Consider the following 16,650-nt stretch of genomic DNA (forward strand, 5'->3'; position numbering starts at 1 on the left):
CTTTGAGTAAATTATTGACAAATCTATTACAAATGATTAAAATGTTTATATTTTCCATGTTATTTTCTTTTTTAGGTTGGGCTGGAATATGGAATCTAATATAAACATTAATTTATTGTGCTTTTATAATGGAGTAATTGAAGAGAATAAAATTTTATCTAATCGTCTTATATAAAATTTTATGCCGACTAAACATTTGAAGATAGAAAAAATTTTAAAAAAATATTTAAGGAACATGTACAATCTACAATATTTTTTATCTCAAGCATAACCTCAGCTCATCTAATCGTCTTATATGTTCATGTAAAAAAAATTATTGTCAATGGAATATTTAGGCTAGAAGGTTAGATGCCACACCACAATTTCAAGTAAAGACATACAAAAATAAGCACATTTGAGGAATAAACATGACAAACTTGGGGAATTTGTAGGCTATGGAGAAATATGTTGCAAATTTGATTGAAAAAAAAAAAGCGAGATAATCCAACAATAAAGCCCAAAGATATAACGTCAAAAATTCAACATTATTATGGAGTTGATATCAACTACAAAGTAACTTGAAGAATAAATAAGATGTGTTTAAATAAGGTATGATCATTTTAATATATTATTTACTGAATATGTTATTTAATTACAACATAAATGTATTGTTGACAAACACATATTATCATGTTGACAGAATGTTCCCATTATATTGTCAAATACTCTGATTAAATTGACAAATATATCTTACAATATTAACTAATCTTACACATACATTTCCATAATTTTTAAACAGACAATTCATTAGTATAATTTTAGAAAATTGACCAATATACAATGTTAACACACATTACTATGTTGACAAACATCTTTATATTATTGATTAATCATATAAACGATAAGTATTTTTTGTCTTCATGCTATCAAGTACTTACTAAAATATTTATATATTTTCTTTAACATTTATGGATCAAAGGTAATTATGGTAAGTCCTGCCAATTACGGACAAGTTATTCTGTCAACTTAAAGGTATGTGATCCAAAAGTCTTTATAGATATTGTAAGTGTTGGGAGGAAAAAACGTTTCCAAAGAATAATCTACGTTTAATGGTGATAATTGATGGGATTTTTTTAAAAGGTAGATATGGTGGAGTACTCATTTCTGTTATAGTATAAATGAGAATAATGTTATTTTGCCCTAGCATTTGCAATGGTGAAAATCGAAAATAATGAGAATTAGAGTTGATTTTGAAAACTTAAGATGTAATGTCATGAGTTTTAAGACTAAGTTCATCCTTCAATCAAATATGTATTCTGACTGTAATACCCCGAATTTTCAACCATATCTTAAAGAAATCCAATGGTGATATTTTGAGAAAAATTCTGAAAAAGGAACTTAGAGTAAAATACTCCGATATTATTTTGTTCATTTTCAAGGAAAACTAGCTTCGCCATTAGATTCAAAAAAGTCAGAATATATACTTTAGCCTATAGGCAAGTTCGGATGAAAAAGTTATAAAATCTTAAATTTCACATTAAGTGGGATCCAAAATAGTGAAATTTTGTTAGAGCGAGAATAAGACAAATTTGATGACATCGTTAGGTCCGCAACGAAAAATTAATCAAAATAGAATACTCGTTCGTCATTTTTTGAGTCTGAATAGTCGAGTTATCTCCAAAACTAGGAACAATGGAAAGAGAATTACAAGTTTACCCTCAAGTCTTTTATTTAAAAGAAAGTTAATTTCTTTTTATTCATTTCTCTTCTTCTCCAAAGAACCAAACGATAGCCACTTTTCAACCTAAAGGTTTTGACCCATTCCCATCAAGTTCTAGAATGAACGAAGTCAACCTCGAAGAAGGAGGCAAAGTTGTTGGCCACGACGAGAGCTACAACTTCACCACTTTTACTTGACCATTCACGTTCATTTTTCCCATCCTCCATAAAAAATCAGCCATGTAGTTCGAGTGAACCTCAACACACTCCATCCGAGGGCTTTATCAAGTTAGGATTTAGGTCTATCTTTCATTGTAGAAGAGAAGGAGAACGTCATCGTCGGATGCCTTGAAAACCCTCACTCATTTTGCATCCACGTTAGCCCAATCTTGATTCTCATGCCATCCAACCTTGATTTGTAATGCTAGCTCATCACCCTTGGCGTCCACAACTTTAAGAGACTTTCAATTCTTAATAGTAATTTTAGATTTCAAAATGCTCATTTAGGTTTTAAAAAAACTTACTACTTGTTTCAAATTGTAGAAATCTTTGCTTTGATTTGCAATTCATGTTAGGAATAGAGATTTGATGTGTTTTATCATGTTTCAATATTAAAATTTATGGGTGGGTCGAAGGGTTCGAAAAACGGAAGAAAAATTCAAAAAATGATCGAAAAACACAAAATTCACAAAATTGTTCAATGCTGTTGGTCCCATTGACACCTGCCAAAGGCCATTCTGTCGATGTCACCGATAGAATGATGCTTCTACCACTGACAGAACTATCTTCAAAATAGCTTCTAGCCCTTGGGTTATTATCCTCATGCGTTATACATGTTTTCTTACCCTTCATTTCATTAAAAATATTAAAGTAAATGTCCTCTTTAATTTTTACTTTTCATTTACTGTAAGTTCTTTAACGAAATCCAGGTTTTACCCCTCATTTCAGAACAATGGAAATGGTTTCAAGATCCAAATCTCAAAAGATCAAAATCTAAATTTTGGTTTCAATAACTAAATGTAAATTTCGACATTTTCGGTAAAATTTCAAAAGTTGATATCTTTCGTGTTACTTTGAATTAGACTATAAAAACTATATGGTTCGAATCTCATGTTTAAGGATTTCATTTCCAAAAACCTATTTTCGATTTCGAGAACTTTGAAAATTTGACTTTTCAACATTTAGCCAAATTTTCACCAACTTCTCCAGTTTTGACAGTTTGCCTTCGCATACCTATTGGGACCCAATTTTAATCAAAATTAGATAATTTTTCGATCGAAATGATCAAAGTGAATTTGTAATCTTGAAAAAGAAATATCTGATGTGAAAAGTCGAGAAGTAAAAATACGGTAGAATGGAAAAAAGAGATGAATCGATAAAATGTTAGAATTACACCGAGGGGTGATGTTTACATTTTACATTGTATGTTATGTGTAGGTTGGTGAAGGGATATCTGGGGATAATGAAAGGGTTGCATGTTTATTTAAATTATGTTGGTGCAGAGGCTACGAGTACTATTATTTATTTTACGGCGGGTGACCACAATTACATGGTAGGAAATTGGATATTCATTCTTAACCCTATTTTGTTAATTTTTCTTTTGTTTTGAAATAAAAATTTTATATATATATATATATATATATCTATATATATATATATATATATATATATATATATATATATATATATGGGAAATGTTCGGCACAAAACATTTTGGCAAACATTTTGCCCAACCATTTTTGTCCTACATGGGTTAGAAGTTTTGGAATTGGCTGATTTTTGGTGAGGATGATCTCTACGGTGAGGAGATCATCATCACCAAAAATCAGCCCATTCCAAAACTTCTAACCCCATCAAAAAAGGTTTACAAAAAATGGACGGTCCACGATTTTTCAACTTGTAAACATGGGGCTAGAAGTTTTGGAATTGGCTGATTTTTGGTGAGGATGATCTCCTCACCGTAGAGATCATCCTCACCAAAAATCAACCCATTCCAAAACTTCTAACCCATGTAGGACAAAAATGGTTAGGCAAAATGTTTGCCAAAATGTTTGGTGCTAAACGGGACCTATATATATATATATATATATATATATATATATATATATATATATATATATATATATATATATTATATATATATATATATATATATATATATATATATATATATATATATATATATATATATGGGAAATGTTCGGCACAAAACATTTTGGCAAACATTTTGCCCAACCATTTTTGTCCTACATGGGTTAGAAGTTTTGGAATTGGCTGATTTTTGGTGAGGATGATCTCTACGGTGAGGAGATCATCATCACCAAAAATCAGCCCATTCCAAAACTTCTAACCCCATCAAAAAAGGTTTACAAAAAATGGACGGTCCACGATTTTTCAACTTGTAAACATGGGGCTAGAAGTTTTGGAATTGGCTGATTTTTGGTGAGGATGATCTCCTCACCGTAGAGATCATCCTCACCAAAAATCAACCCATTCCAAAACTTCTAACCCATGTAGGACAAAAATGGTTAGGCAAAATGTTTGCCAAAATGTTTGGTGCTAAACGGGACCTATATATATATATATATATATATATATATTATTTACGTAGTTATTTTATGAACTGTTAAAAAGTCTGTAAATGCCTGAAGAGATAGTGTATCATATCATCCGGAGTGGTGTACTATATCCTACGATGTACGGTAGGGACAACCAAGCTCATACGTGGTATGCGACGCGTATGAGAGTGGAGTCACAACTGGAATTCGGGTCCATTCCTTTCTATCTTTACCAGTGAACGTGTATTGTAAAGGTGGTCGTATACGAATGGAGTGTTTATTTTGGGAATCACATGCACGCCTAATAGGCATAGACGAAAATGATTAGTCAGTGATCACTAACAATCTAGTAGTAGTCAAACGTTCTAACCCATCGAAAAGAGACCCATTGATTACAGTCACGTCAAACGGCCAGCCTAAACTGAATAAATGGTCCCGCAAGTGTGGTAAACAGCGACCAATCACAAAATCAAGAACTACGATGTTATTGAAGAATATCATGTCCCGACTGGACTCTAGTTGTGAATCACAACTCTCTAATTCTACTGCTCCACCATTATGTATTATGTACCTGTTGCTTTATTTTGAATTATGAATTGAAAAGCATGTCTGCTGTTCCAATGTAATTATTTAGATTTGTATAAAATTAGAAATATATATGAAGTACTGATGATTGATGTTATATGGACTTTTAAAATGTTTAGCTGCTCATCCTTGTATTTGTTTTACAAAAACCTGCATGTGTTAAATTGTTCAGCGTGCTTACTTGATCATGTTTAGGAAGGGTTATTACTTGGAATTGGTTGTGGACTTACTAGGTAACCATTGTTAGTCACCCTTTCCTTTTTATTTTTAATTTTAGTCTCAAAACTTGTAGTTACCGAGGCAGGTGAGGAGTCGACAAGTGAAGAATACCTGGTCCATCAGATCGACAACCAGAGTCTGTTGTTGGGTGAGCACTAGGACTTCACCCTTTAGTGGTCAGTTTCGTCCAGGATGTATATAGAATTTGGGGTTGAGAGTTAGGTTCATGTTAGAGTGAGAGTATTTTTGTAATTCGTGTATATTGTTAAGCTTCCGCATTCTGATCTTCTTATGTGTTAGATATATTTAGTTTTCCTCTCCCTCTCTCTCTCTCTCTTGTGTTTGCTTTATATCCAGAATTTGTTACATTTTGGATTATCAGGTTTTGTATTTCGTTGAATGCTAACATATACAGAGGAGGCCATGCCGAAATTTTGAGGCGCCACCTAGTGCCTCGAGGTGTCTTTGGGATTTTTGTTAGTATTTGGCAGGACGCCACAAAATGGTATCAGAGCATAGCATTAGATCTGTATGGGATACAAATCCGCTATGTTTTGGAGAATAATCTGATACCATAGGCCTTAAAGATAATTATAGAGTGTCATAAGGAATCCGATATCCGTATTCATCAATAGTTTCGTATTGGGATTGCGAGCTCTTCCGTGTCTAGAAGTCCATAAAACCTAGTAAACCTAAGATAAGATTCTAGGTTCATTCTATAGTAATGAAACTGACGTTCATTACTAGATTCCTTCTTATAATAGTAGTTAATATTTTCCTAAAAATGATGTTGGCGTAGTTCGGAGAAGTGTCTTGCTTCTGATAAATAGAAAATTTTTGAACTTGCAAGCTAGGAAAATAGACAAGGAAACAAAGTTACAATTGGACCCATGACAAGGAGTCAAACTGATAGGGAAGGCCTACTTGGTTCGAGTCAACTCACCAAGATAGAACAGGTGATAAAAGCAATCTCAAGATTATCCTAGAGTCAAACACGCATGGAAAGGAGACAATTGGAGATGTTTGAAGCTCAAATAATCATGGTGGGTCAATTAAGAAAAAGACTAGAGAGGATAGAAGAAAAGCTTGACCACTATCTTAAGGATAAATCCCAAAAGGATCCAAGAGTAAATATCCCAACACAGAGAGGACTACGAAAAGAGAAAGGGATAGTACAATCACTGCCTCAAAACCTAATAGAAGAAAGGCAGCTAGGACCCAATAAGAGGCGAACAATTACGAAACAAGAAGCGGGAAAAATGACCATACATAAGAAGCGAGACTATAGAAATACCCGTTCAAGAAATGAAGGAGTTTTGTAAGAAACAACAACATATAATATTCGATTAGTCGAAGGAAAGAGTAGTGGCATGTTACGAATATGGTAAGTTGGGACACAAAGGGGTGCAATGTTCGGGTCGACGACAACCAATTAAGGATGCGTGACTCAGAAAGATGTTAGATGGGCCAATTCAAGGAACAATAAGGCCACCTAATTTTAACAAAGTAGATGACATGCGTATACCATCGCAAATTAGACCGAACTAGCGGTTGAAAGCGGAAGGGAAAGGAATTACAGATGTCCTAAGGATAGACCAGTCAACCCCCGACTTCTCTTCCTTTCAAATCAAACCCGGCCAAGAGGCTGATGTATTCGAGGCTAATTGTCCTTGGGTCAGCGTATGCACAGTATAGAACTATTACACCACTGAGTTGTGGGGTTCCCTCATCACTGATTCATAGAGCGGTTGGAACTACAGCAAGGCTAGCAGGGCCAAGAAAACCAACGAGGCAAGTCTAGAATCTCAAACTCCAGTTTACCAACTGCCCATTTCACATAAATCTATGAAGATAAAATCGTTGATATGTTTTACGTGTGGTCAGGCGGGACATATTAGGAGAGAATGCCATCTATCACAGTCGTAAACAGGGGTTGTGACCCAGGAGAAAATACCTAACTCCGACGAAGCTTTGGAAGGTACAATTTATAATTATGATGTTAGAAATTGGATTTCTATTCAATAATGGTTCCCTTAGACCATATACTTCTACTAAGATTTTGCACCCTTACTAGAGTTAGAAATTATCGAAATAGGCTGAGTAATAAAACTATCTACGCCACTAGAAGATTATGATTGTTAAAAAGTTATTGAGTACTAGGGAGATGGGTGATGAAATAGGCACAGTAGGGTAGGGTAGAAAAGAACATTACACATGAAAATGTATGTGGTGGGGATGAGCGTACCTATAACATGATAATAATATGGCGTTGAGGTTGTGGGAATAAAAGCTAAAAGTAATTATTACTAAGTGATGTTTAGAATGATACCTTGCGAAGAAAGAATGAGGTTCTGGAAGATTAAGTATGACCCTACAAAATTTAAGTGTGAAATCTAAAAATTGAGATTTTGTCAGTGACAAAAATGAATGTATACGTGGAGGTAAACTTGACGTGTGAAAGCTGCATTTCATTAGGAGAGGTAAGGAGTAAATTTAAAGATAGTAGAGCATATTGGATTTGGCGATTATATAAGTTAAAGGTATGGTTAAATATATTAGAATTACAGTAGGGAAGAGTTAGTTAGAAAAAGTAATTTGGGAAAACAAGGTGGGTCAATGTAAGATGCGAGAAAGAATAATTTTGTGACAAAATTGCATTAATGGTGACTTAATGAAATGGTGAGAAAATAGATGAAGAAGATAAGATGACAATATTGCTTACGAATTGAAAGTCATGAGGGATAGTTAGGAGATTTGTAAAGGTTAATTGTAGCAATATCACTAATGGATGATAAGTGAAAATATGTATGGTTTAGGCAAATAGAATTACATGAATAAGGATTAATTGATATTACAATGATATTGCAACAGTAATTAGTCAATGTAAGGATTTTAGAAGTAGATTAATTAAGCGTGTGACTTGCAGCTTATGGGACTGTTTGAAGTAGTTCAATAGATCTTAAGCAAGTTCACCACATGTTCCATGTGCTATGCCAAGAAGTATTTGTCAGACCCTTCACGCGTGATTTAATTGTGAAACATTTTGTTTGATGTAAGAGTTACCCTCGTGATTAAGGTTTTTTTAATCATAAAAATTATGACAAAGGCCTTGAGGAGATATTACGATAAGCAGAACAAGGAATATGGAGTCGAATGTAGAAATATTGGTATACTAGGAATAAAGGTTTTGATGCGATTTGCGAAGTTAATGTTGGTAGTACGATTGCGTATTGAAGAGTAATGTTCATTGTAAGTGCAAGTATGCATAATAGGCGATGTAGTTGGTAAAAAAAACAAAGATGAATGATGAGAATATGTGAAAGGATTATTGATAGAGATTGATGGGGATTTGGATAATGTGAATTGATTGTATTTTAGGATTATACCAATGATGCATTAGTTGGACTGTGAGTAAGAATTCGAGTGATTAATTGATAGATATAGTGGGTTGATGAAAAATAGGTGATATAAGGTTTATGAATTAAAGATGAGATTAGCTTAGAACTAAGGGTAGATGGTAAATGGAGATAAGTATCATTTGTTATACATACTGCATTAGTGGGGTGGTGAAGAAGTTCAATAAGGTATGATTTCAATTTCGAGGACGAAATTTTTATTAAGGGGGGAGAATGTAGTACCCCAAAATTTTGACCATATTCAAAGAAACCCAATGGTGATATTTTGAGAAAACTTCCGAAAAATGAACTTAGAGTAAAATACTTGGATATTATTTTATTCATTTTCAAGAAAAATTGACAACGCCATTAGATTCAAAAAGGTCGAAATATATACTTTAGCCTATAAGCAAGTTCGGATTTGAGTTCGGATGAAAAAATTATAAAATCCTCGAATTTTGCATTAAGTGGGACCCAAAATAGTGAAATTTCGTTAGAGCGAGAATCAGAAAAATTTTGATGACACCGTTAAGTCCGCAACAAAAAATTATTTAAAATAAAATACTCGTTTGTCATTTTTAGAGTCCGAATATTCGAGTTATCGTCAAAACTAAGAATAATTAAAAAAGAATTACAAGTTTACCCTCAAGCCTTTTATTTAAAAGAAAGTTGGTTTCTTTTTATTCATTTCTTTTCTTCCCCAAAGAACCAAACGACAGTCATTCTTCAACCTAAGGGTTTCGACCCATTCCCTTCAAGTTCTAGCGCAAATGAAGCCGAGTTGAACCTCGACGAAAGAGGCAAAGTTGTCGACCACGACGAGAGCTACAACTTCACCACTTTTGCTTGTCCATTCTCGTTCGTTTTTCGCATCCTCCATCCAAAATCAGCCGTGTAGTTCGAGTGGACTTCAACACACTCCATCCGAGAGCTTTATCAAGTTAGGATTTGGTTTATCTTTCATTGTAGAAGAGAATGAGAACGTCGTCATCGGATGCCTTGAGAACCCTCGCTCATTTTGCATCTAAGTCAGCCTAACCTTGACTCTCGTGCCATCCAACCTTGATTTGTAGTGCTAGCTCATCACCCTTGGCGTCCACAACTGTAAGGGACTTTCAATTCTTAATAGTAACTTTAGATTTCAAAATTTTCATTTAGGTTTAAAAAAACTTATTGTTTGTTTCAAATTGTAGGAATCTTTGCTTAATTTGCAATTCATGTTAGAAATAGAGATTTGATGTATTTTATCATGTTTTAACATTAAAATTTATGAGTGGGTCGAAGGGTTCGAAGAACGGAAGAAAAACTCGAAAAATGATCGAAAAATCCAAAATTCGTAAAATTGTTCAGTGCTGTCGATCCCACCGACACCTACTGAAGGCCATTCTTTCTGTGCCACCGACAGAACTGTCTTCAAAACAGCTTCTCCCCCTTGGGTTATTATCCTCATGCCTTATACATGTTTTCTCACCCTTTATTTCATTAAAAACATTAAAGTAAATGTCCTCTTTAATTTTTACTTTCCATTTACTTTAAGTTCATTAACGAAATCAAGGTTTTACCCCCCATTTCGAAATAATGGGAATGGTTTCAAGATCCAAATCTCAAAGGATCAAAATTTGAATTTTGGTTTCAATAACAAAATGTAAATTTCGACGTTTTCGATAAAATTTCAAAAGTTGATATCTTTCGTGTTACTTTGAATTAGACTATAAAAACTATATGGTTCAAATCTCGTGTTGAAGGCTTTCATTTCCAAAAACCCATTTTCGATTTTGAGAACTTTAAAATTTTAAGTTTTCGACATTTAGCCAAATTTTCATCAGCTTCTCCAATTTTGGAAATTTTCCTTCGCATACCAATTGGGACCCCATTTTAACAAAAATTAGATACTTTTTCAATCTAAATGATCAAAGTGAATTTGCAAGCTTGAAAAAAGAAATATTTTGTTTGCAAAATCGAGAAGTAAAAATATGATAAAATGAGAAAGGGATGAATCGATAAAATGTCAAATTACATCAAGGGGTGATGTCTGCATTTTATGTTGTATTATATGTGTAGGTTGGTGAAAGGATATCTAGGGATAATGAAAGGATTACATATTTATTTAAATTATGTTGTCGCAAAAGCTCCGAGTACTGTTATTTATTTTAGGTTGGGTGTGTAGACACCCCATTTTTGTGTTCGCCTGATTAATCAACTCGTCAACCCGATCGCAACGGTTCCCAATGATGGATGTTTATTCCAATGCTTTATTTTGTTACCAGATATGTTTCAGAAATCCAGATGAGGTATCTTCAAACTGACAAAACTGTAGAAATCACGCTACGCTAGGAAAATATAACCTCAGAAACATAGAAATCATCATCTTATAGACTAAAAAGAAGCTTCACGATAAAAATCATTAAAAATGACCAAATTACAAAAATACCCCTAACATCAAAACAACCGTAGAGCCTACGTTACGATTAGGAAAATCCATTCAAACACATAAAATAATAAATCGAAATCAAATAAATTATTTCGCTAATTTTCACAGAATTCGACAAAATTACGAAAATGCCCCTCATAAAGTTCATGATCATTTCACATAAAAACTTCATAAATGACACAAACCAATATTTCCATTGAATTCCTTATGAAAAATCGATTCTAAAACATCTTAAAACATCAAAAACTGACTTAAAACGCGAAAAGTCATCTCCGGGGGAAAAATGGTAATTTCATAATTTTTATAATTAAAATTTTTGATATTAATAAATAACATATTAAATAATTAAAGTGAAACATTAGAAAAATTAATTTAAAATTTTAACTAAAAAAATCGATCAATCGAGCTCTCAGGCAAATTGTTGAGAGTTGCGAAGATATTTATTCAAGGACCCCTTCCATTTGGGGGTCCAAAGTATTAAAGATATAATAGAGGGGGGTTCTCCAAAAAATTAAAGTCAGTCAAGCAAGACTAGAGTCAAGGTATTAAATTCAATTAAGTATGACTAAAGTCAAAATTAAAGTCAATTAATTAAGACTAAAGTCAAAATCTTAAAGTCAACTAAGTAAGACTAAAGTCAAAATCTTAAAGTCAATCAAATAAGACCAAAAGTCAAAATCCTAATAGAGTTCTAATTAAATAATAACTCTATTTAATAGAGTTCTAACTAAAATATACTCTACTTAAAACAATTCTAATTAAAATACAACTCTACCTAAAATAATTCTAACTAAAATACAACTCTAACTAAAAAAAATCTAATTAAACACTAATTCTATCTAAATCGACCCTTAAAAAAATTTATAAATAGGGGTCCTCACACCCTATTTTCATATCAACTCATAAGTCCTAAGAGAAGTAGGTCAAAAAGCTTCCCTAGCCTCCCATAAACCCTAATTTTGAAGTCCCAACTCCTTACCTAACACCCATACTTCAATTTTAGCTTGAAAAACCCTTAGAAACCCTTCAAAAATACCCCAAAATCCATAATAGATTCGAAAAATCCATATCCAAAAAAGAGATACATTGCCTCGGAGATCAGAAATCAGATCCGGAGACAGAACGAAGCAAGGAGTACGGTACAAGGAGCAGCCTTATCAGATCTGAGGGAATAGAATCTTTGCGTTTCGAAGGTATAATTTCTGTTATTTTTTATCTAGATTTTTTTTAGCAATATAATCTTATTTGGGATAATTAGAGACCGGCATTGGCCGGGCGGGGTTGGTGCCTAACACCTTCCAACCCCGTAATGTGATCCTCGGATTCAGTTTTTCTTTAGTAGATTAGCCTCTTTATCCGTTTAGAGTCAGTATTCGGTTCCTAGACCGTAATAACTTGGTGGCGACTCCCAAACCTTAAGGGTCAAAAGCGAATCCGCGCACCCTACGGATCGAGGGCACTTTCAGGGTAACTATAGTTGCATAATAGGAAATTGGATATCCATTCTCAACCTTGTTTTGTTAATTTCTCTTTTTTTTTAATAAAAATGATATATATATATACGTAGTTATTTTGTGAACTGTTAAAAAATCTTTGAATGCTTTAAGGGATAGGATAGTGTATCATATCATCCAGAGTAGTGTACTATCCTAAGATGTATGGTAGGGACCACCAAGCTCATATGTGGTATGAGATGCATATGAGAGTGGAATCACAACTAGAATCCGAGTCCATTCCATTCTATCTTTACCAGTAAACGTGTATTGTAAAGATGGTCGTATATGAATGGAGTGTTTATTTTGGGAATCACATGCACGCCTAATAGGCATAGTCGAAGATGATTAGTCAGTGATCACTAACAATCTAATAGTAGTCAAACGTTCTGACACATCGAAAAGAGACTCATTACTTACGGTATCGTCAAACGGCCAGCCTGAGCCGGATAAATGGTCCAGCAAGCGTGGTAAATAACGACCAGTACAAAATCAGGAACTACGATGTTATTGAGAAATATCATGTCCCGACTGGGAACTATCCAGTCGTGAATCCCAACTCTCTGATTCTAATGTTCCACCATATGTATTATGTACCTGTTATTTTATTTTGAATTATGAATTAAAAAGCATGTCTGTTGTTCTAATGTTATTATTTAGATTTGTATAAACTTGAAAAACCCCAAGTATGGCGACTCCACTGGGGACATTGAGGATCAAACTTGAAAAACCCCAAGTATGGGAGTATTGTTAAATCAACTTAGAATGTTTTATTTAGTTTGTTTAGCTGTTTATTTTATCTATTTGTTGTTATTTTGGTTCGATTATTAATTATGCGTTTGGACTTTGAATATTTGGTATTTTGGCATATTACTGTTATGATTCAAATCGAGTATTATTATTATTTTTTTATCCAATTGAGGGTCGTTTAGGGTGATCCTAAATATTGCAAAATTCCAAAAACGTTATTAATGGATTAATGGTGGTTGAAGCGGAGAGATCGCCATTTTTTTTTATTATTTTATTTTAATTAGGCACACGTTGGTTATGCTTGGACGTTTTTTGATTAATTTTGATTAAGTGGGGAAATCTTTTGATTAATTTTTGTAGGTGTGTGATAGTTTTTTTTGTTTTTTTTATTATTGTGATCGTTTTGTTTTGATAAAGTAACTATCTGTCCGTTGACAACAAGAAAAATTACCACAAAAAAAAAAATTCGGTGTGCTGTTAGCAACAGTGATGGGTAAACAATGGGAGTGGTGTGCATTGAGGAAAAAGGCTTTTTTATCTTAAACCCTGAGTTTAGCCGACTATACCTTAATTACATATGTCTATGGGCTTTTATGGCTTCAGGTCTCTTATTTCCAGCTTTTGGTAGTAGTAGGTAAGATGGTCTGAAGTGGAGAGAGAGGGATGGAAGACTAGTGTGCTTAGGATGGAGTGAGAGTGGAGTGAGTCTTCTAAGTAAGGAGGTGTTACACTGAATCCTCTTCCTCGACTTCTGTTGTTGAAAAACATATTGGCCTATACCAAATAGTTGTCAGTTCCAAACATGGGTTCTCTGGAAAGAAAATCAGGAAGAATATTAGTTTTATTCTTTCTTTTGTTTCACTTTTCTTCTGTTAAACTCATCTTCTTCAACCGAACTGAATCAGAGACCGATTGATTGTGGTTTCCCAATCCAGTTGTTACTAACCAACTCGATCGGTTTCCTCCAATGGAGTGGTATAGAGCTTCAACTCGATGTCTCCTTCACAGATTCGCTCAGATTTCGTCATCTTCAATAGGGACTGACTGGTTCCAACCCGAAATCGATCGATGTAGTCTCTCAAGCTCAGTCAAAAGTTCTATTCCCATCGATTTCCAGCTGTACCCCCATTATCTACAAGAACGTTCGATCAATCAAAGGAACGTGAGAGTTTTCTATCGAAGGAAACCTTTGTGGAATCTTAGGTTTAATCGTTTTTTAAAACCTGCAAGGTTGTGTTGCTAAAACGCAAATCAAATAAAAGAACTTGTTTCAATGAGAGATTTTGTTTTTTTAACGATTTTCAAAGCCCATAGTGATTCAATTCAAGTTTTGCTTGAGTTTTCTCCATGATACTTCAATCTCTTAAAAGAAAAAATCCATTTGTTCTTCGATTGGACTATGAGACGTTTCTCTCTGCTCATTCTGATCTATCAGAAGAAACTCGTTTTTTTAAATCTGTTACTAGCTATTTCTTTGGTAAAACCTCCAGCATGAATGGATCGCAGACAATGAATTGTTTTTTACATGTAACCATGACTAGGAAACAGTCCTATGGTTGGGAATCAGAACGAAATTTATCACTATTATTTCGTTAATTAAAGAACTTTGAGATCTTAAGTTCGGGCTTATTATAGTGAAGCTGATTGTGAATTGTCGCAACTGTCGAATGAGTCAAGAGGTTTTAAATGATGAAGATGGGTTTTCTGTGTTCAGATGTATAGTTTGGTTTATTTAAATTTTTTTTTTCTTTTTTTTTCTCAAAACAAAATCAGAAATATAAAAAGAATAAAAGAAAAAAAAATGATTGATTTATGGGCAGCTTTGAATTTGATTGTAAGAGTTTTTTGGGGGGTTTTATTTGTTGGCACACCAATCGTGTTGGGTTGTGTTTTTGGTTTATTTTTTAGTAATAGTTTTTTTTAGTTTTTTTTTTTACATCAATTGATTAAATAAAGGTCTTGATGTTTTGGAAAAATAAAAATTAATTTGTTTTTAAAAAAATAAAAATAAAAGGGTACATTGCCACATACTCCAATAACTATTGTTCCATAACCTATCATCGGCTCAATGTTTGAGGAGTCTCGAATTATTTTAGATCACCCGAAATAACCCTTGATTGGAATACATAAGGAAATAATGTTGTATTAAATGCTTGTTTCTAACATCGGTATATGCTTAATGTGCCTGTCTTTACTTATGTGATTGGAATGGTGTTTATTTTGATTAAATATTCATGTGGCTCATGTTATAATGATTGGTAATTGGACCCGTCGACCCATGTGTTTTTAAAAGGCCTCGGGCACACCCCACCCTGTTTTGCACACACCACATGCACATTTACTGTTTTGCACTCTTACACGTCCCATATAGCCAACGTGGCACTAGTGCGTGGCTCGGTCTCTTCGGAGATGCGACATCATTCATGAAAATCACAACTCCAGTCACGTACCTTAGGGTATATCAAACTGGGGCATCAATACCGTCTGATCAGGTGATTCTGAGAGGTATATTGATGCACCCTGGCTAGAGCGACCTGAGCCTTTGACCTATTTTGAGTCACACAGTCACATGTTCCGATTGCCAACATAGTACTAGTACGTGGTCGGTCCCCTCGTAGGATGCCAAACCATTTATGAAAGCTACAACTCTTGACTCGTACCCGTAGGTATGTAAAAGATAATCTAAGTATATCAATTGCACTTCTTTGTCAAAACCGGTGCCTAAGCGAGATCTTGCCCCGTTGTACCCTACTATACGAGGGGGATAGACTATGTCTATTCTAGACGAGAGGTATTTAAGTGGGCCCTTGCTCAGCATCGTGGGCCACCTCTCAACTGGAGATCAAACTGACTATTTTTTGCATCAGAGAAGTGAATTGAGATTTTATATTATCACTTATACGGTATATAAAACCAAGTCACCACATATAGAGAGGTATATAGGTGTATTTGGGCAAGGGTGGCCAGATAAAATGTATTGCACGTAATAAGCTTAGAGTCTAGAAACCTTCCCTGTAGGTCACGACTCGAAGTTATCGTGGGTGTTCCCGAGTTGTTTATTGAATGGAACCTTTTGATTGATGAATGTATGTAAATGATGTGAATGATGAGATCAGAGTGTATGATTATCTTCAAGAATCAAAAATGTTGTTTTTGGAAATTAAAAGCGGTGCACTGGCCCAATAAAGAATCCATTTCTTGCAAAAATTCAATAATAACCCAGTCCATCTCAATCCGACAATCATGATGGACCAAGCCATTTAAATCAAAATGGAAATCAAATTTTCAAAGAAAAAAATAGTTTAGAAAAGGGAAAGTATTTTCCAGAAAAAATGTTTTCCAAGAAAAAATATTTCTCAAAAAATATTTTCTACAAGAACAAGATTTTCCAAAATAAAATAAAAATTGATATTTTACATGGACCTTGGAAGAGTACTAAAATACCCTTTTGTGTCAAACCAGGATGTTAGTCATTGGCAATGACCCGATCGACTAGTAAGTCAAAACAACCGTCATAGGGA

Source organism: Akebia trifoliata, chromosome 2 (genome assembly GCF_017979445.1).
Source record: "Akebia trifoliata isolate Shusen 1 chromosome 2, ASM1797944v1, whole genome shotgun sequence".
Lineage (NCBI taxonomy): Eukaryota > Viridiplantae > Streptophyta > Magnoliopsida > Ranunculales > Lardizabalaceae > Akebia > Akebia trifoliata.